Source organism: Globicephala melas, chromosome 1, assembly GCF_963455315.2.
Source record: "Globicephala melas chromosome 1, mGloMel1.2, whole genome shotgun sequence".
In the NCBI taxonomy this organism is placed as follows: Eukaryota; Metazoa; Chordata; class Mammalia; order Artiodactyla; family Delphinidae; genus Globicephala; species Globicephala melas.
In genome coordinates this window covers 50,503,594-50,529,235 of record NC_083314.1, presented here as the reverse complement: position 1 = coordinate 50,529,235, position 25,642 = coordinate 50,503,594, and the positions used below count along the sequence as shown (strand labels likewise).

Sequence of the window (25,642 nt, the reverse complement as noted above, 5' to 3'; positions counted from 1 at the left end):
GTGTAATTCTATTAGAGAACACATTGATAAGTCCATACCTGTTAAAACATTAGCAGTGATTAGTTCATTGGATCGATTTACAGGACAATTAAATATCTCTGACAGGTGAGCTTTGCTGTATATAAATTAAATGTCATTAAAACAGACAAAATTTCAACATAGAGAAATGACATCCGGACTTTTAGAGACATTCAGAAAATTATTAAGTACATTTTCTTGAGCTAGGAAAAGAAAGAGCAATCTTAAGACAATAAATACCAATATTACTCTGGGTTTATCTAATGCCTTTCCTCTGAGAAATGAATGTACATATTTCTTATTTTTATTATTCTGATTCATCAGCCTCTAAAGTAATCTATTTAAAAACATGTTGTTTAAACGAAAGTCCTGAAGACGTTATAAATTAACCTCCAGAAGTATTCCAAATAAAATTCCACTGAATGGGGCACTAAAAAGAAAGTCCTGCTGGCATAACATAAATTCAGTTCTCTTGTATTTGAAGAACTCCTCTAAAAAGGTTTTCAGAGGCATTGAATCCAAAATTTTGCATTCACCTTTTAGGCTAACTATAGTGAACTCTGTGCTTTATTACCTAATGAATTAACCTGCGGGCACCAGAACCATAATGCCAGAATAGTCTGTTCTCAGGGATTTCAGGGGTTCTGAAAACCTTCTCCACTAAAACAATGCTTTCTTGTCCTCTACCAATGTCAGTAACAGATAAGATTGGAGACCTCACATTTTTGTCACTCTTGCGTAGAGTAGCACAGAGGTATAAGATCCAAATTGTTTTAGAAAATGCAATAAGTTGAGTTAAAACTCACATTAGAGGGCTTCCCTGGTGGCGCAGTGGTTGAGAGTCCGCCTGCTGATGCAGGGGACACGAGTTCGTGCCCCGGTCCGGGAAGATCCCACATGCCGCAGAGCGGCTGGGCCCGTGAGCCATGGCCATTGAGCCTGCACGTCCAGAGCCTGTGCTCCACAACGGGAGAGGCCACAACAGTGAGAGGCCCACGTACTGCAAAAAAAATAAAAAACATAACAAAAAAACTCACATTAGAGTATGAAAGTCTGATATCATAATACATTTTTGACAAGGGGGAAGGTGGAGCCTGGGAAAGTAACATATTAGTCTGTGACTTTCCTGGTGAGAAATTTCACTGCTTTACAATCTCCATTGTGAAGTAGTACATACTTACCTTTATTTGTTTAATATTTACCTTCCAACTGCTTCAAGGTGTGTCCTAACCAAGTAGGCTAAGCTGACAGGTGGGGTAACATCAGAGGTCAGGACCCACATGTATATCTCATTTGACTCTAACTTCTACTTCGCATCTGCCTTTAGCTATCCAAATTCAGACATGGAAATATGTGTATAGTAGGTGGAGGAATTTCAGAAGAAAACCAGGCTTCCTTTCAGGATAAGAGAGGAGATTTTACTGTTTTATCAAAAGGAGGGCTCTTGACACGGGGAGTGGGAAGGGTAAGCTGGGACGAAGCGAGAGAGTAGCATTGACATATATACACTACCAAATGTAAAATAGGTAGTTAGTGGGAAGCAGCTGCATAGCACAGGGAGATCAACTCAGTGCTTTGTGACCACCTAGAGGGGTGGGATAGGGAGGGTGGGAGGGAGGTGCAGGAGGGAAGGGATATGGGGATATATGTATACATACAGCTGATTCACTTTGTTATAAAGCAGAAACTAACACAACATTGTAAAGCAATTATACTCCAATAAAGATGTTAAAAAAAAAAAAGGAGGGCTCTTGGTGACACCTGGAATATGTTCAGAAAATAAATGGGTTTATCTTGGTGTTGATCTCATTTATAATAAATTGCATAGGTCTCCTAGAAATTTTTTTAAAATGGAGCTCGTGACACAAGGATTTATAAGAAAGAAAGAATGAAAGAAAGAAAGAAAAGAAAAGTTTCAAAAAATTGGAAATTTGTCAAAAGTAATTGAACCATTAAGTACAAGATCATTAAGCACAAAAATGCTTCTATATAGGACCTCCCTGATGGTCTAGCGGTTAAGACTCTGCGCTCCCAATGCAGGGGGCATGGGTTCGATCCCTGCTTGGGGAACTAAGATTCCCACATGCTGTGTGGCCTAAAAACAAAAACAAAAACAAAACACTTATATACGTTAAAAAAAAAAACTTGCATTAAAATGTGAAACCTTTTGGGAAATGTTAACCTGGGTTTTTTAACTTGTACATAGTATTATAGAAAGCCCTTGGTTAAAAGTCAACAGTCATGGTAGTCAAGTCCACACTATTATATTAACTACCTGAACGAAGTTGAGAAATCCATTTAAACCTGCTTGTTTTCAGTTTCTGCATCCATAGGATAAAAAGGCTCGGTGATCTCTGACTCATTTAAGCACTATTATTCTGTATTGTCAGTCACTGGTCATAATTTTAGCTCTAAATCCTATCTTGAAATCTTACATATTTATTAGAAGACATTTCCTACAGTTTCAACTAGCATGTGCATTTACCAAACTAACTTCTTGAATTTCGTAACTGCATAAGCAAATTGAGAAAAAACAGTGAATCTTTACTGATATATACAGGCGTCGTATTATCTTTCTATAAAAAATAAGGACTAGACTTGCTATTTTTATTAGGATCAGGTTTCCTCAGACTGGCCCAACGCAAAGCTATGAAACTATGAGGTTCATTATAAATAGCCTCTCGCCTCTCCACTTCCTCCTATTTGCTAATATGGCCTTTGGCAGAACCCCAAGTGCCCCTGCTTTCACAGAACTCTGCAGGTGCCCAATACCCACCTTTCTTCCTAAACTCTTCATGTTCCACCTTTATGCTCACCCTTTAATACAGTGACTCATTACTAAATTCTTTATGACTTACCCACAATAATCAATGTCCATTCTTAAAGTTCCTAACTCAGTGGGTATAATGAGGAAAACTATCTGATTAAACAAGTTAATGTTAAGTAGTGAATATATCTGCACCTTGTTTCAGAAAGTATAATTGGTGGACTTTCATACTCAGCAGCAAAGTAAAAGAATTTTAGGGAGTGGAGGGAAATTTGGGCAAGTACAGGTACCAGAAAGGGCCTTTCTGCTTTACAGCCTTGTTACCCCAGGTATGGTACTAGGACCAGCAGCAATGGAATCACCTGGGGGCTTATTAGAAATTCAGAATCCTAGGCCCTCCCAGTCCTACTAGTCAAAATCTGCAATTTTTACAGGATAGGAGGAGGAGGTGGTAGTTTCTTTACACATTAAAGTTTGATAAGCTTTCGTTTACAGTATTTCACATAGGTGGACACTTCCCCTCTCTGGTTTAAGGTCAGGTAACTCTTGCTTATGAGAATCTGTATTCAAATGAAGACCCATTTTTGCTTCTAAGCAGCCTTCTTTCTAATTTTTGACCCACCCATACAGACTCCATTGTAATTTAATACATTTGGAGAGGAGGAGGCATTACAAAAAGCTCTCATTTAACACAGTATTGAAGGGAAGTAGAGCAACTGGAAATTAGAAAACTATGTAGGATACACAGGTACAATAGTGAAGGTAGAAGCCAATGTTTGATAAAAGATTTCAACCCACATGACAATCAAAAGAAAGTACTAACGAAAATGGAATCACTGCACAATTGTTAGGACTGCTATTGGTAAGAGTGGTGAAGGGGGTTAGTTTGTATATATGTAAAAGGTATTAATGAAGGTAGCCAATCCAATCCAACTAATTCTACAGGGTTCTTTTCAATTTCCATCTCCTGTCCTCCACAAGGCCTTCTCTGACTCTGCCTATAACACTGCCTTTATTAAGGTAACCAGCTGGCCTATTTGCCCAGGACTATCTTGCATTTCTCTCTGAAGGTTCTGTGTCCCAGGAAGCCCTTCAGTCCCCAGCAAACCAGGATCATTGGTCACCCTCCCCCCAGCCCACGTTGGAAGTACTACTCCCTACTTTGAACCTGTTTAGCTGTCTGAACTCTCACCATTAATTTAGCACTTCTTTTGCTTTATGTGGTAATTATTTGCATACAAGAAATGTTTCCCAGATAAACGTTTCCTTATAAACTACTTAAGGACAGAACTTGTCTTTAATGATTTCTTTTACTCCATACAGCGTGAAACCAGTGTCAGGCACACATGAACCAGTTAGCTGTGTTGATGGAAATAATCAATAAACAATCTATAGTAGGAATAGAAAAGAGTTTTATTTGAGTCAAATTGAAGACTATAGCCCCAGAGACAGCTTCTCAGATAACTGTGAGGAACTGCTTTGGAGAAGCATGGTTTTCACATGGTTTTATATATTGTTGGAACAAAGAACATCAAACAAGTCAGGGATACATTCCTGCAACGTTTCAAAAAAAAGAGATCACCCTGTTCACAATTAGTTGGTATCACCTTGGTGTCTGGGAAGGGAGTCTTACCATTGAAGGAATACCAGCATTGGCATTCAAGGAGGGGAGCCATTTAATCTTATTTTATTTTATTTTATTTTACTTTATGGCCATGCCACGTGTCTTGTGGGATCTTAGTTTCCCGGTCAGGGATTGAACCCAGGCCCTCAGCAGTGAAAGCGTGGAGTACTAAACACTGGACCACCAGGGAATTCCCTAATCTTTATTTTTAACATGGACATTCTTTACTTCTGGTCAGTGCATACTTTTCTTTAATAATTTAAGCAGATATATTAACACAACATTGTAAATCAACTACATTTCAATAAAAAAATAAAATAAAATAAAGCAGATGTATAATGTATGTTTGGTAAGCTAAAACCAGGCTGTTTTAGTTAGTACAAAATTCAAGTTAACTACATTTAAGCCAGAATGACTTCCCCATACCTCAGTATGTGAAAATTTCTTTCATCACTTCCCCCTTTAGATTGTAAATCTTTCAACAGAAAGCATTGATGATCAAAATATTTGTCCCCTGATGCCAGAGTGATTGCTGCTTGCCCTGGGTCCATCATGTCCCTCAGGACTAGGCCTCTTTTTTTTTTTTGTTTATATGTGTATAGAGATTTGCTAGTTATCCACATTGAGGGTAAACTAATCAGATATAGTGAACAAGCACACAGGTATGCGAATGGGAAAATATTTTAGAGACTGTACACTTTAGCAATTGCATTGAATGGTCACACAAATATTGTACACATGCTTTTAGCAGTAGGCTTAAAGCAAGCAGTGATACATGTCATGATAGCTAGGAAAAGAATACTAATACATACTGTGACAATGATAATCGTCTGTAAAGCAAAACAGAAAAAAATTGTCTATTCCTGAGGGGAGTCTACTGAACAGATCATTTAAAGGGTTAGTTTTTCTTACATCTTGTAACCATTTTGCTTTTGGGGAAATTTTTTCTGGGTGTGTCAACTTCTCCAGAGGTATTGATATGTGTAACAAGTAGTATGAGTAATAGCACAAATACCTCCTTGTTTAGCCCGTAGAAAATCTAAGGCAGGGACTTCCCTGGTGGCGCAGTGGTTAAGAATCTACCTGCCAATGCAGGGGACATGGGTTCAGCCCTGGTCCAGGAAGATCTCAAAGGCTGCGGAGCAACTACGTCTGTGTGCCACAACTACTGAGCCTGCGCACCACAACTACTGAAGCCCGCACGCTTAGAGCCTGTGCTCCACAACAATGAGAAGTCCACGCACGGCTACGAAGAGTAGCCCCCACTCGCCGCAGCTAGAAAAAGCCCACATGCAACAATGAAGACCCAACACAGCCAAAAATAAATTAATTAATTTAGAAAAAAAAGAAAGAAAATCTAAGGCTACCCTGTTATCTAATATTACTTGGGCTAAGGAATTTAGGGGTGTCTATTGTGCTAAAATGCTTTTTACAGTCTTTTGGCTATTTGACCAATAGTGGCTGATAGATTTCTGATCATCTCTTTGCTTGCATATACTCTTGCATTAGGAACCAGGATTCCCAAAAGATCTTGCCACCAGGTATCTTGGTTTCTTGCTAACATGAATCTTTTGACTCTGTAATGAAGAAAGGAAGGAAGTTCATCTGTTTCCTTATGTACAGAAAATGGGGTAACATAATGTCCTTATAAATATAAATCTTCTATTTACCAGTTATTAAGACGTTTATATGCCCATCCTTGGGAAAGTGGATCAGTTCCAGTACCACATATGAAGACAAAACCTGGGGGAGCACAAGTGATCCCTCCCAGAGTGCTCTCATTGATAGCCTTATTAACTGGAAGTTTTGTCAACACAATATTAAACTATGGGTCATTTCTCTTGTAGGCTTTCCAAAAGTCATCTGCATGGTATTTAACATATGGGAGTTGCTGGCATAATTTATTTGCATTTTTCTCTTTAAGATATTTTTCAATAGAGTAAGAGACAGAGTGAAGGGATCCTGGGGTAAGTTGTGCTCAGTCTCTGAGGACTGAGGATAGTATCTGAGGATACTAGATGGACACACTAATGTGTCCATCTAGTATGTTGAAGAATTTGAACGTGAAAGGTTAGGCCAGAGGGGGGTTGGTCTAGAGGGATGGCAATATTAAGTACATCTGAAAGTCAGTGATAGGTATTAAGAGGGGCCTATATTGGTCTTATGTTGACTGAGGAATTTGATGATAGATCCAACAATTGGTTACATTGCCCCAGAAGTATACTTTGTGATAAATTTACTAAGAATTTTTTTTGCCATCCTGAATACAGGGTCAAAAGTATAGATAGAGGTAAAACAATAACTTTAGATTTTGATAGGGGGACAAACATTTGGTAAGCTTTCAACTGAACTAGTAGAATGGGTCTCACAGTCCTGGTCTGGGTTCTTGGGTAAGCTGTTTACTACTGTTGTCATCTTTTTCTTATCCTGGTGTGAGTGTTGTTGGAGGTCAGCAGTTCTTTCCATAGACCAGTCCAGTGCAGAGGCCCTTCTTAAGTAGAAAATATAAATTAAAGAGTCAATGCCCTTCGGTTTTATTGTGCATATGCTACTATACCTGATAAGGGCACTTTCATCGAGGTTGGAGAGAGAGTCCTTTTATTGATGTCTTTCTCCAGTATGTATAATCCCCTGGTTGTGGGTCATGGGGCAACTGATCTTCATCCAAAGATACATTACTGTGATCAGCTTCAGAAACAAGCTTAGAATATCCTTTTAATAATTCAATTAAATTTTATTATAATGTAACATAGTAACAAGAAGCCAACTAGGGAGTAGAAGGCAGAAAATACCAAACCTCAAAGACAGTAACACTAAAACTTAATATCCATAAAGGTATATTGTTGAAACATAATGTTTTATCTTTAAACTTATCCTATTTCTATCAAATATAGTTAAATTAAAACCAGTTTGTTTGCTAAATAAGTCTGGTTTCAGTAAATTTGGCCTGATTATTTACATAAGTATAATTGATCGTATAGGCTGTTTTAAATTTTGCTTTGCTGGAACTTTTCATAAGGAATCTCAAACTGAACTTTTAAAAGACCTCTCAAGGCCAGGAGAGCCATGCCAAGGACTTGTCATCAGATCCCATCTGCAATAGCTACAGATTTAGGTGGATATCTCTCTTCTTGAGGTCCAAAATATCTTGAGGTTACTGCACCTGCCAGGAAGTGGCCTTCCTTCCTTCCTGGAAGGCTCCTGCTGGGAACCTAAGAGTTTCCAAATTCTGGAGGGATCAAGTAGAGATAAAAGGTAAATGCTTCAATTCTCTTAACAAGGGTATAATTTACTAAATTGCTGTAAGTCATAATTAGCTTAAGGCGAAAATTTCCCTTGCATCTGGACAACAAAGATTAAAAGCTAGTAATATTTCAGACAAAAAGATGTAAAATTATAATCATATTTATCAGTTCATTCAAAGCCATGTAATTAATTTTTGTTCTACTTGAGTCTAGTTTTTTCCATTAGTTCTGTCCACACTGCCTGATGATTGAGGGTGATAGTATTGACAATGATAATTTCAAGAAGTTTGTGAGGTTTTTGTTGATTTGCCCAGTAAGTGGGTGCCTTGATCACTGGAGACTGTAGAACTATACCCCAAGTGGAAAACACATTTTCTAAGTTTCTTTTTCATGGTGAGGGCATCAGCTTGCAGCAAGGGGAGGCTTTAACCTTCAAACAAAAAGATGGGGTTGGCCAGGGAGCCAAGAAGTGCCAAGCTGTTCTGGGTTTCCCATAGCCCTGACTGTTTATAATTCACAGCTATTGTTTACCCATCTTAATTTCTCTGATCTAGGAGCAGACTCTTGCCATGTTACCAGGACATCAGGATGGCAAAAGTCTGACAATGAGGGGTAAATTTTTGCAGAAACAGAATGGACTTTATCTACATGTGCCATAATCTTTACAGATTCTGTTGGTGTTGTCTTTGCTTTTTTTGTTTTTTTTTAAAATATTTATTTATTTATTTAGCTGCACCAGGGTTTAGCTGTGGCATGCAGTATCTTAATTTCTGCCTGTGGGATCTTCGTTGCAGCACGTGGGATCTAGTTCCCTGACCCAGGCCCCCTGCATTGGGAGCGTGGAATCTTAACCACTGGACTACCAGGGAAGTCCCTGTCATTGTTGTTTTTGTATGAAAGTCACCTAGGGTATTTCCCTAATACTCAGGTTCAGTCCCTTTCATGTGAGCCTAAATTTTGATGACAAATAAGATTTTATGTTAGGACATATAAGATTTATATGAATTTCATATAATTTCTCAAATACTTATATATAAACACAACATAAAGAAGGCTTAATGTTACCTTTTATTTGACAATGCTTCCCATGTAATTTAATATACAAAATAAGCCTAATTAGTTTAATATCTCTCTTTGAGGTGCTTCAGGACAAAATCACTTTCTTTTCCCTTAACAAAATGCATTTCCATTCTTCTTATCTCCTTTTACTGAAAACACACATCTTATTTTCCTTGTATACTGAAATGCTTCCCTTATTACTTCTAGTAGCTTTAATTACACCTATGTTATAATTTTTAACCCTTAAAAAACCTTAATCTCTTGAGAAGCAGGCTATTGTAAACTGTCATATCAGCACTTTCTGACTGGTAAATCTGTGAACACATTTTATAACCTCTAGAAACGTACATTTTCTTATAATATTCTTCCCTCAATGTGGTATAAGACATAGGTCTAATAAATCCAAATATCTTTAGTTTTTCTTTAGTAAGAAAAGTAGGTAAACTTAGACTTGCTTAGCAATTAATGTTTCAGTATTTTATCTTAATGAGAAATGATCTGGATATTCAATGAATTCTCATCATTCAATTTAACTTAGCAAAACTCTGAAGTTTCAAAAATTGGAGAAACTATTTTTAGGTAGACAGGCCATAAAATATAATCATTATTTTTTTGAAATTGAAGTATAGTTGATATAAAACATTATATGTTATGGGTGTACAGTATAGTGATTCACAATTTTTAAAGTTTATACTCCTAGACCCTCTGCCTAGGATCTTTCCCTAGGTTCTCTTCACCTAGGAAATGTAACAGTACCCCTTTAAGACTCCAAGTCTTAAGATAACAGCTCAAATAAAAGTCATAGACTGTCACTTAATACAAGGAGATCTAGATATCAGGAAAAACTCACCAACGCACCTGAAGGGTTCTGTGAAGCCAGGGGGGCTCAAGGGGCTGTGCTTGGTACCAAGGCGCTGGTCCAGTATAGACTCCAGGTAACCTCAGATGGGTTTTTCTGATATCCTGCCAACTATGCCAAGCAATGTTGATGGAAATAATCAATAAACAATCTGTAATAAGAATAGAAAAGAGTTTTATTTGAGCCAAACTGAGGACTATAGCCAAGGAGACAGCCTCTCAGATAACTCTGAGGAATTGTTGCAGAGAAGCATGGTTTTCAGCAGTATTATATCTTATAAGAACAAAGAACGTCAAACAAGGGATACATTCTTTCAAAGCTTCAAAAAACCAGATCACCATGTACACAGTGAGTCAGTGTGGCCTTGGTACCTAGGAAGGGAGTCTTTATCATTGAAAGAATACCAGTATTGGTGTCCCAGGAAGGGAGGCATTTAATCGTTATTTTTAACATGCGCATTCTTTACTTATGGTCAATGCACCCTTTTCTTTAATAATTAAAGCAGATGTACAACGTATGTTTGATAGGCCACAAACAGCCTGTTTTAGTTAGCATAAAATTCAAGTTAATTTGTGTATAAGCTAGAATTATTTCCCCATACCTTAGTATGTAAAAATTTCTTCCATCAATAGTTTGAATGAAAGAACCTATTTGAAAAATATATATATATTGTTAGTTGGAAGTATGTCTGTCATGGAATTTCAACCTATTGAATCAAAAAGTGATAATTTGGAAATCCAAATATTCCTATCTTTGCATTTAAGACTTTTAATGTGACTGCAACTTAACTTTTCAATCTAATCTTTCCCTCCTACACTGTGTTCCTGAAACCATAGTTGATGTGAGAATGTCCAGAGGGTAAAAAGTCACAGAATGAACAAGGTACATTTTCCCAGAGACTAGTGTTTACTTAAAGACTTTTTCTTAGAGATGGGGGTGGATGGGGAATGTGAACTTCTGCACAGATATGCTTGTCAGATTTTTCATTTCGGGCATTATGGAGGATTAGGTGTCTAGAGAAACTCTCCTGGTATAGGACACCTAAAAATGTATATATATACATATATATATATAATCAAATGTTGGTGTTTGCTCTGGAGGCATCTGTCTACATGGATGGCCTAAAGCTTGAGTTCTAACAGGTGCAGTGAGCAGGAGAGAAAACTAAAGGCTTGTTCCCTTATGGTGGAAGATTGGATGGAAATCCCTACATGGATCTGAGAACCCCAAGGAGATATAGTACTTTACTTCAGCTTATAAACAAGAAAATACCACACAGAAGGATTTATCAGTGACTCTTGTCTGTCTCAACTTAAGTTTTGTTGGAGGAAAAACATGACTTTGGCAAAATTTCTGAACTATGCAAAAAACAAACAAAAGATTCCAACTAAAAATGTAGTTTAAAGTGGGCTTGGATGGCTACTTCTCCACCTGGCAGAAGTACCTTGCAGAGCAAATTCAAATACTCTCTGGGAAAATGCACTTTAAACCTAGGCCTCAGAGACACCCCAAGGAATATGAGCATGCGTATGGTAACTCTCTGTTTAACTTTTTGAGAAACCGCCGAACTGTTTTCCAAGGGGGCTACACCATTTTACCTCCCTACCAACAATATAGGAGGGTTCTAATTTCTCTGCATCCTGGCCAACACTTGTTACTATTTGTCTTTTTTATTATAGCTGCCCTAGTGGGTATGAAATAGTATCTCACTGTGGTTTTTTGTTTCTTTTTAATTAATTAATTTTATTTTATTTATTTTTGGCTGCGTTGAGTCTTCGTTGCTGCACACGGGCTTTCTCTAGTTGTGGTGAGCAGGGGCTACTCTTCATTGCAGTGCGTGGGCTTCTCATTGAGGTCGCTTCTCTTGTTGCAGAGCACAGGCTCTAGGTGTGCTGGCTTCAGTAGTTCTGGCACACAGGCTCAGTAGTTGTGACTCACGGGCTCAAGAGCGCTTGCTCAGTAGTTGCTGCGCACAGGCTTAGTTGCTCTGTGGCATGTGGAATCTTTCTGGACCAGGACTTGAACCCATGTCCCCTGAATTGTCAGGCAGATTCTTTATCACTGCGCCACCAGGGAAGTCCCTCTCATTGTGGTTTTGATTAGCATTTCCATAATGACTGATGACATTGAGCATCTTTTCATGTGCTATTGGCTATTAGGTCTTTGGAGAAATGTCTATTCAATTTCTTAGCCCACTTTAAAATTGGGGTTTTAATCTTTTTATTGTTGAATTAAGAGTTCTTTATATATTTTCAATACAAGTACTTTCGATAAAGTATAATTTGTCTAATTTTTCTACTGTTGCTTGTACTTTGGGTGTCATACCTTAGAAATCACTGCCTAATGTAAAGTCACAGAGATTTAGGCCTATGTTGTATTTCTAAGAGTTTTATAGTTTTAGCTCTATTTTGAGGTTTTCTTTCTTTTTTGTACATGATCTGAGATAGATGTTTAACTTCATTCTTTTCCATCTGGCTGTCCAGTTGACTCAGCATCATTTGTTGAAAAAGACTATTCTTTCCCCATTTAAGTGACTTGCCACCCTTCTCAAAACCAATTTACCATAAATGTAGGGTTTGTTTTTTTTTCTGGACTCTCACTTCTATGCCATTGATCTATATGTCTAAACTTATACCATAATATGGTTTTCTGGGGTTTTTTTATTGAGGAACAGTTGATTTACAATATTATTAACCTCAGGTGTACAACAGAGTGATTCACAATTTTATAATTATACTCTACCTATAGTTATTACAAAATATTGGCTATATTCCTTGTGCTGTATAATATATCCTTGTAGCTTATTTATTTTATACATAGTAGTCTGTACCTCTTAATCCACTACTTGTATCTTATCTCTACACCCTTTCCTCTCCCCACTGGTAACCACTAGTTTGTTCTCTATATCTGTGTCTGCTTATTTTTGTTATATTCATTCATTTATTTCTTAGATTAAGATACAGTATTTATCTTTCTCTCTCTGACTTATTTTACTAAGCATAATACCCTCCAAGTCCAGTCATATCATTGCAAATGGCAAATTTTCATTCTTTTTTATGGCTGAAGAGTATTCCATTGAGCATATATATCACATCTCCTTTCTCCATTTTCTGTTGATGGACACTTAGGTTGCTCCCAAACCTTGGCTATTGCAAATAATGCTGCTATGACATTGGGGTACATGTATCTTTTCAAGTTAATGTTTTCATTCTCTTTGGATATATACCCAGGAGTGGAATTACTGGATCATAAAGTAGTTCTGTTTTTAGTTTTTTGAGGAACCTCCATATTATTTTCCCTAGTGGATGCACCAACTTACATTTCCACCAGCAGTGTACAAGTGTTCCCTTTTCTCCCCGTCCTCACCAACATTTGTCATTTGTGGTCTTTTTTTTTTTTTTTTCTGTGATAACTGCCAGTTTTATTCCCCTGGCTAAGAGATCCAGAGGTAATTTGAGGTTTACATTTTTTTTAATAGTTCTTTCTTCAAGAATTTAGGTGCCCCCATTGACCTTATAAGCTGGTTGCAAATTATTTGATTGACTCTTAATTATAAAAAAAAACTTTAATTCTTTTTGTATGTGTGACGTGTTCATTAAAAAATACATATGAGCAAAAAGAAAAAAACTCACACCACACAGAAATAAGCACAGTTAAATTTTTGATATATGTATCTATGTATACACACGCACACGCACACACACGCAATTTGAGATTTTCTCCTACATATGTGAGCTGATACTAAATATGCTACTTTGTAACCTGTTATGTTTTACTTTACAATATGGAATTAACATATTTTCATGCATATGTGTGAAACTTCCCAATTGAAAAACAGACCTGGAGAATGTGTCAAAATACAAAATCCAGATGCTGGTAATAAGGACACTACCTAAAGCAAAACTCCACCAGATGATTAAAAATAAAACAAAAGTCAAAGATACATCAGAAAATGCTAACAGAAAGAAAGCAGGCACCAGATTTTAATATCAGACAAAAAATAAAAAAAGAATTCAAGGCCTAAAGCACACAGGATGAGGACGCCTGCGTGAATGTCTTTGTTTCCAATGCATCATCACAAACGTGTTTCTTACTCTTCTTATCTCTTCCCTAAGCCTTTCCAACTCATCTACTCCTCTTATCATTTCTTCTGGGTCCAAATACCTAACCGGAGTGTCCTCTTTATATCCCTGACCAGGCTGAGTCAGCCCTCCTCTACGTTTCCTTCTGCTTCCTGGCTTACACCTTCTTCAGAAGGTTGAGGATTTCTTTCTGCCTCCTGTGGTACAGCTTCCATAGGGCAGTCTTCCTCAGCCTTTGGCATGTTCGGTGCTTTTCCTTCATTTTCTTCACAAGACTTTTGCGTGTTGAGTATTTTTCTCTTATTTCATTTTTGAATAAATTAACCCTGCAGGGATCCAGGGGATTTTCCTCCCTCTTCCCTCACTCTATTTGGGTCGCTTCCAAAAGACCAAGAGTCCTGAAAGGATCCGGGGCACTTTTCTCCTCCAGCAATAGGGAGCTGCCTATGGTCTTTTTGATGATAGCCATTCTGACAGGTGTGAAATGATATCTCATTGTGGTTTTGATTTAAATTTTTCTGATGATTAGTGATGTTGGGCATCTTTTCACGTGCCTGTTGGCCATCTGTATGTCTTCTTTGAAAAATGTCTATTTAAGTCTTCTGGCCATTTTTTAATCAGGTTGTTCATTTTTTGTTATTGTGTTGTATGAGCTGTGTCTGTGTGTCTATATGTGTGTGTATATATGTATACATATATATATGATATTAACCGCTTATTGGTCATATCATTTGCAAATATTTTCTCCCATTCAGTAGATCCTTTTTTAATTTTGTCAATGGTTTCCTTTGCTGTGCAAAAGCTTTTAAGCTTAATTAGGTTCCATTTGTTTATTTTTGCTTTTGTTTCCTTTGTCTTAGGAGGCAAATCCAAAAAAATATGGCTACAATTTACATCAAAGAATATTCTGCCTATGTTCTCTTCTAGGAGTTTTATGGCTTCAGGTCTTGCATTTAGGTCTTTAATCCATTTTGAGTTTATTTTTGTATATGGTATGAGAAAATGTTCTAATTTCATTCGTTTACATGTAGCTGTCCAGTTTTCCCAGAACCACTTATTGGACAGATTAGACATCTTTTCCCCATTGTATATTCTTGCCTCTTTTGTCATAGATTAATTGACCATAGTGTGTGAATTTATTTCTGGCCCTCTATTCTGTTCCACTGATTTATGTGTCTGTTTTTGTGCCAGTGCCATAATGGTTGGTTTTTGTGTTTGTTTGTTTGGTTTTGGTTTTTTTTTTTGCTGCGTTGCTTCTTTGTTGCTGTGCGTGGGCTTTCTCTAGTTGCAGCAAGTGGGGTCTACTCTTCATTGAGGTGCATGGGCCTCATGTTGTGGTGGCTTCTCTTGTTGTGGAGCAAGGGCTCTAGGTGCGTGGTCTTCAGTAGTTGCAGCACGTGGGCTCAGTAGTTGAGGCACGCAGGCCCTAGAGTGCAGGCTCTGTAGTTGTGGCACACAGGCTTAGTTGCTCTGCAGCATGAGAGATCTTCCTGGACCAGGTATCGAACCTGTGTCTCCTGCATTGGCAGGTGGATTCTTAACCTCTGTGCCACCAGGGAAGTCCTGCCATACTGTTTTTCTTTGAATTTTACTTTATTTATTTACTTTTTATACAGCAGGTTCTTATTAGTTATCTATTTTATACATATTAGTGTATATATGTCAATCCCAATCTCCCAATTCATCCTGCCACCCCCACCCCCCCATACTGTTTTGATTACTATAGTTTTGTAGCATAATTTCAAGTCAGGGAACGTGATTTCTCCAGCTCCGTTCTTCTTTCTCAAGATTGTTTTTGCTATTTGGGGTCTTTTGTGTTTCCATACGAACTTTAAAATTATTTGTTTAGTTCTGTTAAAAATGTCTTTGGCACAGTGGTTAAGAATCTGCCTACCGGGCTTCCCTGGTGGCGCAGTGGTTGAGAGTCTGCCTGCTGATGCAGGGGACGCGGGTTCATGTCCTGGTCTGGGAAGATCCCACATGCCGCGGAGCGGCTGGGTCCGTGAGCCATGGCCACTGAGCCTGCGCGCCTGGAGCAACGGGAGAGGCCACAGAGCGAGAGGCCTGCGTACTGCAAAAAAAAAAAAAAAAAAAAAAAGGTAAGAATCCGCCTACCAATGCAGGGTACATGGGTTCTATCCCTGGTCCCAGAAGATCCCACATGCCGTGGAGCAACTAAGCCTGTGTGCCACAACTACTGAGCCTGCACTCTTGAGCCCATGCCCCACAACTACTGAGCCCACATGCCACAACTACTGAAGCCCACAAGCTTAGAGCCTGTGCTCCGCAACAAGAGAAGCCACCGCATTGAGAAGCCCACGCACCACAACAAAGAGTAGCCCTCGCTCAACGCAACTAGAGAAAACCCATGCACAGCAACAAAGACCCAACGCAGCCATAAATAAAAAAATAAATAAATAATTTTAAATGCCTTTGGTATTTTGATAGAGATTGCATTGAATCTGTATATTGCCTTGGGTAGTATGATCATTTTAACAATATTAAATCTTCCAGTCTGTGAACCCAGTGTATCTTTCCTTCTGCTTGTGTTGTCTTCTATTTCTTTCGTCAGTGTCTTATAGTTTTCTGAATACAGGTCTTTTGCCTCCTTGGGTAGGTTTATTCCTAGGTATTTTATTCTTTTTGATGCTATGGTAAATGGGATTGTTTTCTCAATTTCCATTAGTTAGTTCTTTGTGTATAGAAAAGCAACAGATTTCTGTATATTAATTTTGTGTCCTACAACTTCACCAAATTCATTAAAGAGCTCTAGTAGTATTTTGGTGGGGTCCTTAGGATGTTCTATGTGTAGTATCATATCATTTCAAACAATAACATTTTTATTCCTCTTTTTCAATTTTGATTCCTTTTCTTTTCTTTTTTTTTTTTTTTGCATGATTACTGTGGTTAGGACTTCCAATACTGTATTGAATAAAAGTGGCGAGAGTGGGCAACCTGGTCTTGTGGAACAAGGATGATCTTGGGGGAAATGCTTTTAGCTTTTCACCATTGAGTATGTTAACTGTGGGCTTATCATACATAGTCTTTATTATGTTGAGGTATGTTCCCTCTATAACCACTTTGATGAGAGTTTTTATCATAAACTGATGTTGAATTTTCTCAAAAGCTTTTTCTGCATCTATTGAGATGATCATATGGTTTTTATTCTTCAAGTTTTAAATATGGTGTATCACACTGATTTGTGGATACTGAACCATCCTTGCACCCCTAGGATAAATCCCCCTTGATCCTGGTGTATGATCCCTTTAATGTATTGTTGGATTCAGTTTGCTAATATTTTGTTGAGGATTTTTGCATCTATGTTCATCAGTAATATTGGCCTGTAATTTTTTTTTTTTTTTTTTTTTTTTTGCGGTACGCGGGCCTCTCACTGTTGTGGCCTCTCCTGTTGTGGAGCACAGGCTCCGGACGCACAGGCTCAGCGGCCATGGCTCACGGGCCTAGCCGCTCCACGGCATGTGGGATCTTCCCGGATCGGGGCACAAACCCGTGTCCCCTGCATCGGCAGGCAGACTCTCAACCACTGTGCCACCAGGGAAGCCCGGGCCTGTAGTTTTTGTGTGTAAGTGTGATATCTTTGTCTGGTTTTGCTATCAGGGTGGCCTTGTAGAATGAGTTTGGAAGTGTTCCTTCCTCTGCAATTTTTCTGGAATAGTTTGAGAAGGACAAATGTTAACTCTTCTCTAAATGTTTAATAGAATTCGCCTGTGAAGCCATCTGGTCCTGGACTTCTGTTTGTTGGGAGTTTTAAAATCACAGTTTCAATGTCAGTACTTGTGATCGATCTGTTCATACTTTCTATTTCTTCCTGGTTAAGTCTTGGGAGATTGTACATTTCTACGGATTTGTCCATTTCTTCTAGACTGTCCATTTTATTGGCATATAATTGTTCATAGTTTCTTATGATCCTTTGTAACCTTATGCCATAATATCTTTTAAAACCTAATCTAATGATATTTTATCACTCTGCCATGTTCTGTGGATTACACAGATCTACTCTGGTACAATACAAGAGGAATTACGTAAGACTCTGAGTACCAGGAGGTGAGAATCCTTTGGGGACATCTTGGAGGCAAGGTACAACATAACAGTAAACATGTAATTATTATCTGGATGTACAAAAATATATGCTTTTTGTAATTTAGTAATACAATCAGACTTCTAAATCTAATAAAGGCTAGTTTCAAAATACTTACCCTAATCATCATGTTTAATGGCAAAACATTAAAAACATTCTCTTTCAAACCAGGAAAAAGACAGAAATGCCCACTTTCCCCACTCTACTCACCATTGTATTACAGGCCTTAGCCAGTGTAATAAGGCAAGACAAGGAAAGAACTTGAAAGGAAGACATGACCCTGTAATTTTTTGGTGATGATATGATTCCTACATGAAAAACTGAGAAAGAATCTATGAACAGTTAATGAGAACAGTTAGTAAAACTTCTAGATATGATTATACCAGCAGCAAAAAAGAACATTTATTTAAAAATGATAGCCTTACTGTAGCAACAAAAACTGTTAAATAATCTGGAAAAAATGTATAAGATCTTAGTGGAGAAATTTATAAAAGCTTATTGAAAGACATTAAGGAAGACTAAATAAATAGTGAGATATAGCCTATTCTTGAATAAGAAAAATCAGGCAAGAGAGTCATGCCGTACTAGATTGAAAAAAATCTTAACATTCAGTTGTAATTATTGAAACAATGTGGTATTGACAAAAAGATTAATAAGTCTATGGAACTGACAAGAAAGCACAGAAACAGACCATGCTTTGGGAACTTGACATACAATAGAGTTTTCAGTTGAGAAAAGAGGCTCAATTGGACCTATTTAAAGTTTTTTCCTTGTATCAAACAAAAATAAATTCCAAGTGGATGATTAAAGACTCAAATATGAAAAACAAAACTTGTAAAACTTCTAAAATAAATTACAGAAAACCTTTGTGATCCCATGGTGAAAGAATTTAAGACAGAAAAGGGTGAAACCATAAAAGAAAATATTGCTACTTTCTGTCCATCAAAATACACTATAAAAAGAGTGGAAAATGCAATAAACAACCTAGAAGAGACTTGTAATGTATATAACTGACAAAGTATTAGTACTTATAATATTTTTAAATTTTACAGAGAAAATCTAATGCAAATACAAGCAAAAGCCTTGAGGTTATGAAAGAAAAAACACAAATGGCCACTAAATATATGAAAATGCTCAAAGTCCCTAGTAATCAGAGAAATTCAATCTAAAACTATAATCATATTTCATATCATGTGTACCGTACAGGCAAAACATAAAGGGTGATGAAGATGTAGAACAACAGGTACTCGCATTCACTACCAGCGAAAGTTGGTACAACCATTTTGGAAGACAATTTGGTATTTTTCTGGTGTTCTATTGCTGCATACAAGCCACCCCAAATTTAGTGACTTAAAATAACATTCCACAGTTTCTGTGGGTCACAAATTGGAAGGGGCTTGGCTGGGCAGCTCTGGAATCATTCATTCAGTTCCAGTGGGTCATCTGGGAGTTGGGGCCACTAGGAACTGGCTGGAATCATTCTTCATATTGTCTCAGCATCCCTCCTTGGGACCTCTCCACTTGGGCAGCTAGATTGAGCTCATAGCATGGTGGCCTCCGGCCTCTGGTTGGTCAGAGTCCTTATAAGGAAGCTAAAATCTTTTAGGAGCAAGTATTTGAGCTAACAAAATAGAAGGTGTATGGCCCTTTATAAACTAGCTTTGAAAGTCACACAGAGTAACTTCCACCATTCTCTATTGATTTAAAGTTACAAAAGCTCACCCACTATCAAAGAAAGGGGACATAGACTCCATGTCTTGATGGGAGATATGTCAAGGTCACATTGTAAAAAGAGCATTTGGATGGAAGATATTTTTGTTGCTATCTTTAGAAAATATTATGTGCCATAGGCACTATTTACTAAAATTTACTTCACTCCTGGATATTTACCTTACAGAAATTCCTTCCCATATGCATCTGGAGACACAACACTTTGTAATTACAAAAAACTGAAAACAACATGTTCAGCAACACTGGAATGGATAAATATACGGCAATATTCTTCATAAGTGAAAGTGAATGAACTCTAACCACACATATTGATATGAAAGAATCACAAAAACAATGTGGAACTGAAAAGGCAAATTGTAGAATATATATATCATTTATATCAAGGTCACAAATAAGTAAAGCTATTTATGCTACTTTATGTTATATTGTTTAGGAGTATCTATATTTGTGGTAAACTAGTAAATTATAGAGAAAAGCAAAGGAATGAGTAACATAAAATTCAGGATAGTGGTTTCCTGGGGGGAAAACAAGCAGAAGGAGAATAGTCTGGGAGGGGTATACTGGGAGCTTTAAGGTTCTGGGCTGTTTTATTTCTTAAGCTGAGTGGTAGTTACTTACTGTTCAGTTTAATAATAAACTGTTTATTAGGTTTTGAATTTGAAATAGGTTTGAAAACAGAACAGTTTAATAATAATATTTAAAATAAATGTATATATTCGTGACAATTCTCACAAAATTCAAAAAATATGTATTTATATAAAGGGCTTTGCCACATGTATAATGAACCTCCTTTCCCAAGAAAGTATATTAGCCAAGTTTAGAAATAGGAAACTTGTTTTCTCCTCTGATAATAGACATCTGAAACATTATATTTACATAGCACCATTGATATGATAGACTGGTATGCAAAGTTTGCATTGATTTTAAAGCTAAAACATGAGATTTCAAAGACATTGAGTGGGGATATGGGGACAAACGCTTAAATTTCTTGATGAATGGGACATTTGAGTTTATTCTTTCTCTGTAAGGAGATATTTTGGCAGAAAAGTTTTGAGAAGCTCTGAGTCTCCTGGCCAACTTGATTACTCATTATTTCCTGAACACATCCTGTATCTTCTGACTTCGTGCTTTGGCTCCTGCCAAACCTTTCAAGTCACAAAATTTACTTGGTAAAAGAGAGGAGGTAAAAAGCCAACTTGTTCTTGTCCAGAACCAGGACGATTTGATCTACATTCTGTGTTCCTACAGAAGGGAAACAATCCTCTAACATTTGTGCAAGTCTGCCTTATGACCTAAAATTTGAAGACCTGGATCCATTGTTTCATACTGACGCTGAAACTGTACAAACTCAGCCAATAAGGGCGATTGTTTCCAGTTGATAGCAGTTTGGTGAAATTAATTGTTGCTTGACATTATTTTTGTTATTTAAAATTCATTCAGCCCTGACAACCTATTAGGGAATCTTAGTCAAATTTCTAACAGATGGCTATTTACTATATTGCTAAAACCACCACAATTATTTCTGGAACTTTTCCTGGTAATTTCTGCAGAGTTAGATTCCAGTGGAAATTAAAGGTGGACTGTTAGAACATTGCATAGAGGATATTATATAGTTCCAGAGTGGCTTTTCATCCCTGAGTATGAAGTTTAATGTGCTCCTACGTCTTCTTCTAAAACAATTTACCGAAAGACATGTCTCATTACCACACATTGCCCAGCCCGACTCCGAGTCAGTGAACCTCTCACCTCCATAGATTGTTCATCGTGCCAAAGGATGTACATTAGTGAAGCAAACTGGGTAAACTTGCTCTCTATTGCGTATGCTTTTGATGTCTTGAAGGCAAAAGTCTTGACTCTTCACACCTATCACTCCTGTCTATTTTTGGATTTCTTAAATCCATGATTTCTCAAGAAATCTCTTGAGGTGTACCTCCCACTTCCTATGTATGTGATTCAGTTAAATTCAAAATCTATTAATTGTTTCCTATACTTACTGTGTTACACACTACACAGGGGAATCAAGAATGGGTAAGACCATCTCTGTTCTTCAGGAACAACAGAGAATTTTGTGTGTGTGTATGTTTGTGTTTGTGTGTGTATACAGGAAGTTGAAGTAGGTGGTTAAAAAGTATATACATAAAAAAAAAAGTATATAGATAACTGTAAATAAGGCAGGTCACACATGCTATTTGTAGGCCCACCAATAACATTTGTGGGATTGAGAACCAAAGAATAAATTGAGGCCCACGTGCCTTATGTTTAAGTCTTTAAAAGTTATAAATCAAGTTCACACAGGACTATCAAAGAAAATATATCTTCTTATATCAACAATAAACCTTTATAAAAATCAAATGGGAAAATATATCTAAAGCTATAACTTTTGTATGACTGAAAGAGAAGTAAAATGTCAAATATTACAATTTAAATATTATTGCATGTGTCTAGATTTTGGGCTGATGATCCAATGATATCTGGATGGGGAATAAAATTAAAACCTATGTAATTCATATATTATCATGTATTTATTTCATAACTTTTATCTTGCCATCATCAACAAAATCATTAATTATGTTATCATCAAGATTTTCATTTTTTGTGCACTATCTACAGTAATGACTCAAAGTATTAGTATACAAAATGTAGTAGAATTTAAAGTGTACAAAAATTGAATGTGTTGAATATATTTTCATTAGGAAAGTACATGTAAAATGTAAAATAAAAATTATTTTAACATATGTTTTAAGTTATTTCATTTATAAAATATTATAAAATATAAATTATATATATTTATATATAATATATATAAATATAAAATGGAAAAATAAAATATAATTAATGAATATCAATATTTTAAGTCATATTATTTAAATAAAACTGGCATTTAAAAATGTTTTTCTTTTTGTCTGATGTATTACATGTAGTGAAGTACACAGACTTACGTATATAGTTAGAAGAACTTTTACATTTGTGAACACCCATGTAATCACCACCCAGATCAAGACACTGAATATTTCTAACACAGCAGCAGGCTCCCTCATGCCTTCTCTTAATTGATAACTTGGCAAAAGGTAACCACCAATCAGACCTCTATATTAGTTTTTTCTGTATTTAAAAATTACTTTATTTAGATATAATTCACATACCATAAAATTCACCCATTTAAAGTGTACAATTCAATAGTTTTTAGTGTAGTCACAGAGTTGCACAACCATCACTACAATCAATCTTAGAACACTTCCATCACCCCCAAAAGAAACTGTATTTCTTAGCAGTCACTCCCAATTTCCACTCAATTCTCCCAGCTCTGGGTAATTACCAATGTTCTTTCTGTCTCTACAGATTTACCTATCCTGGACGTTCCATATTGATGGAATCATATAATATGTGGTCTTCTATGACAGTCTTATTTCCCCTTAGCATAATATTTTCAAGTTTTATCCACGTTGAAACATACGTCAGTACTTCATTTCTGTTTATGGATGAATCGTATTCAATTATATGGATATACTATGTTTTATTTATTCATTCATTAGTTGATAAGCATTTAGTTTGTTTCCACTTTTTGGTTATTATGAATAATGCTGCTATGAATACTTTGCACAAGTTTTTGTGTGGACAAATGTTTCTCTTGGATATATACCTAGGAGTGGAATTACTGGGTCATATGGCAATTATATGCTGAACTGTTAGGCTGTTTTGCAAAGTGGTTGCACCACTTAAATATTTTTACTGTAAAGTCTATTTTATCCGATATTAATATAGCCACTCCAGCTTTCTTATGATTGCTTTTTGAATGATTCATGTTTTTCCATTCTTTTAATTTCAACCTCTGTGTATCTTTGAATCTAAACTGCTCCTATAGGTAGCATATAGATGGATTTTGTTTATTAATGTATTCTGTTCAATTCATTCACACAATGTTATTATCGATATAGTTGAATTTATGTCTGCCATTATAATTTTTGTTTTCTGTGTCTCATGTCTTTTTTGTTCATCTCTTCCTACTTTACTCTTTTTTTCTTTAATTGAATATTCCTTAGTGTAACATTTAAATTTCTTTAATGATTTTTTCCCTATATTTTTTGGAGTTATTTTCTTAGTGGTTTCTCTAGGTCTTACCATATCGTCTTAACTGACCAGAATCTTCTTTAGATTTATACCAACTTAGTTCCAGTAAGATAAAAAAAATCATCTGGTGATTCAGGAAATCTTGAGGGTGTTTCTTATGTGTGTATATTACCTGAACTATTATTACATCTATGGCAGTGCCTAAAATGTAATACTTTGCTATTTAGAGCTAGAGGCAGTCTATCGAGTCAAGCTGGGATAGGTGGCACTCTTAACAGGGATAGGTGGCACTTAACAGGGATAGGTGGCACTCTTCCCTGTATATAAAGAAATCTGTTTGTAGAAAAACAAGTGATGACAGCATGCAAGATGACTGAATCACTAAGACAAGGAATGAAGTTGTGTCTGACCTCTCATTAGTTTGCCCACAATCTTATATTTCAGTTGGCTTCATTAACTCATTCAATATATTTTTCAGGTGGCTCTTACATATTTTGCTGGATGCTTCAAGAATACATAAAAAAGAGAGGAGTCCAACTCTCCAAGAGTTTTCAGGGACATACCAATCAAGGTTGTCCTGATTTACACTCTTGCCTCGTACTAACTTAGTCACAAAACCTTAACTCCGGATGAGTCTATGTTTTCACTACGCCTGAGTGCCAATGGAGAAATTACACATATTTGAAATGGGATAAAGATTTGTTGCTTGTTTGGTATCATTAAGGGAGATGTGACTCTTTGAAGAACTGAGATGTTGGACTTCACTGGCTGAACAGTGGTTAAGAATTCCCCTGCCAATGCAGGGGGCACTGGTTTGATCTCTGGTCCGGGAAGATCCCACGTGCCACGGAGCAACTAAGCCCGTGTGCTACAACTACTGAGCCTGCAAGCCACAACTACTGAAGCCCGCGTGCCTAGAGCCTGTGCTCCGCAACAAGAGAAGCCACTGCAATGAGAAGCTTGCGCACCACAATGAAGAGTAGTCCCCACTCGCCACAACTAGAGAAAGCCAGCAGGCAGCAACAAAGACCCAGTGCAGCCAAAAATAAAATTAATTAATTAATTTAATTTAAAAAAAAAAACAACCTTTCTTAAAAAAAAAAAAAGAATTGAGATGTTTGTATTTTAAAACCCGATTTGGTTCCTGTTCAGTTTCCCGTTCTGGCTCCCTGTAGACCCCAGTGTCTTCTTGTGATATGGCTCAGTCCCCAGGTTGAGGCCACTGTTCTCTTCCTTCCCCACATCAAAGTTTAGCTGCATCCCTGGGTGGTAGGACTTTAGATGGCTTTTATCTTTGTGCTTTTCTGTACCTGATTTTATTTTCTGCAGTAAGTATGCATTATTGACACAACCAGCAAAAAAAGTTAGAGCTATTTTTATTGTAAAATTAAACAAATCTTGATTGCTTCTTGTTCAGTTTCTTTAGATCTCAGTTGGAGATGGACTAGTGCAGCTTAAATATTAACCCGAGTAAAGCTTATTCTTCGTCCTTCTCCAGGAAGCATTTTCTTACTTCAGTCAGCATTAACTCCAGCCACCCAGCCTGCTATGCTGAAAATCCTGGATACATCCTGAACCACCACATCCAAACACTCTCTAATTCTGTTAATTGTCTGTTTAAATCTCTGTCAAATATGCCCACCCCACTTGCTACTGCCCTAGTTTAGGCACTTATCATCTCTCATCCATAGTACTATAATGCCCTTCTAACTGGTCTCTCCACCTTCAGTTTCATTTCCTCTAGTACAGTACAGTCTCCTAAATCATGACTCTTCCCTACTTAACATCCTTTACTGGCTCCCCACTGTCTATGGGAGTCTGAGTCAGAATGTCTCAGCATGGTCTACATATTTCTTTTTTTTTTTAAGTTTTTATTTTATATTGGAGTATAGTTGATTAACAATGTTGTGTTGGTTTCAGGTGTACAACAAGGTGATTCAGTTATCCCTATACATGTATCTATTCTTTTTCAAATTCTTTTCCCATTTCTTAAGCCCTGACACCAACTTTATCTCTTGCCACTTCTTGGTAAGTAACCTACACTTCAACAATACTCAACTACTTTCCAGTCTCTTGCATAGTTCTGGCTC

At 36.9% G+C, this 25,642-nt stretch overlaps 1 long non-coding RNA gene and 1 pseudogene across 3 annotated transcripts in view; both read right to left on the bottom strand.

The window, feature by feature from the left end:
- Positions 1-25,642, bottom strand: part of LOC138842819 (uncharacterized) — a 43,327-nt gene that overhangs the window by 14,948 nt on the left and 2,737 nt on the right. Inside the window, exons 2-4 of one of the 3 annotated variants that reach the window (XR_011377727.1) lie at positions 15,549-15,725; positions 9,572-9,723; positions 825-1,018 (exon numbers count right to left, since the gene is read on the bottom strand). This is a non-coding gene — a long non-coding RNA (uncharacterized lncRNA). Of the gene's footprint in view, positions 1-824; positions 1,019-9,563; positions 9,724-15,548; positions 15,726-25,642 lie in introns of all 3 variants that reach the window. The other 2 variants (XR_011377728.1, XR_011377726.1) reach the window with 2 other exon arrangements.
- LOC115863112 (transcription elongation factor A protein-like 8) lies at positions 13,045-14,123 on the bottom strand (annotated as a pseudogene).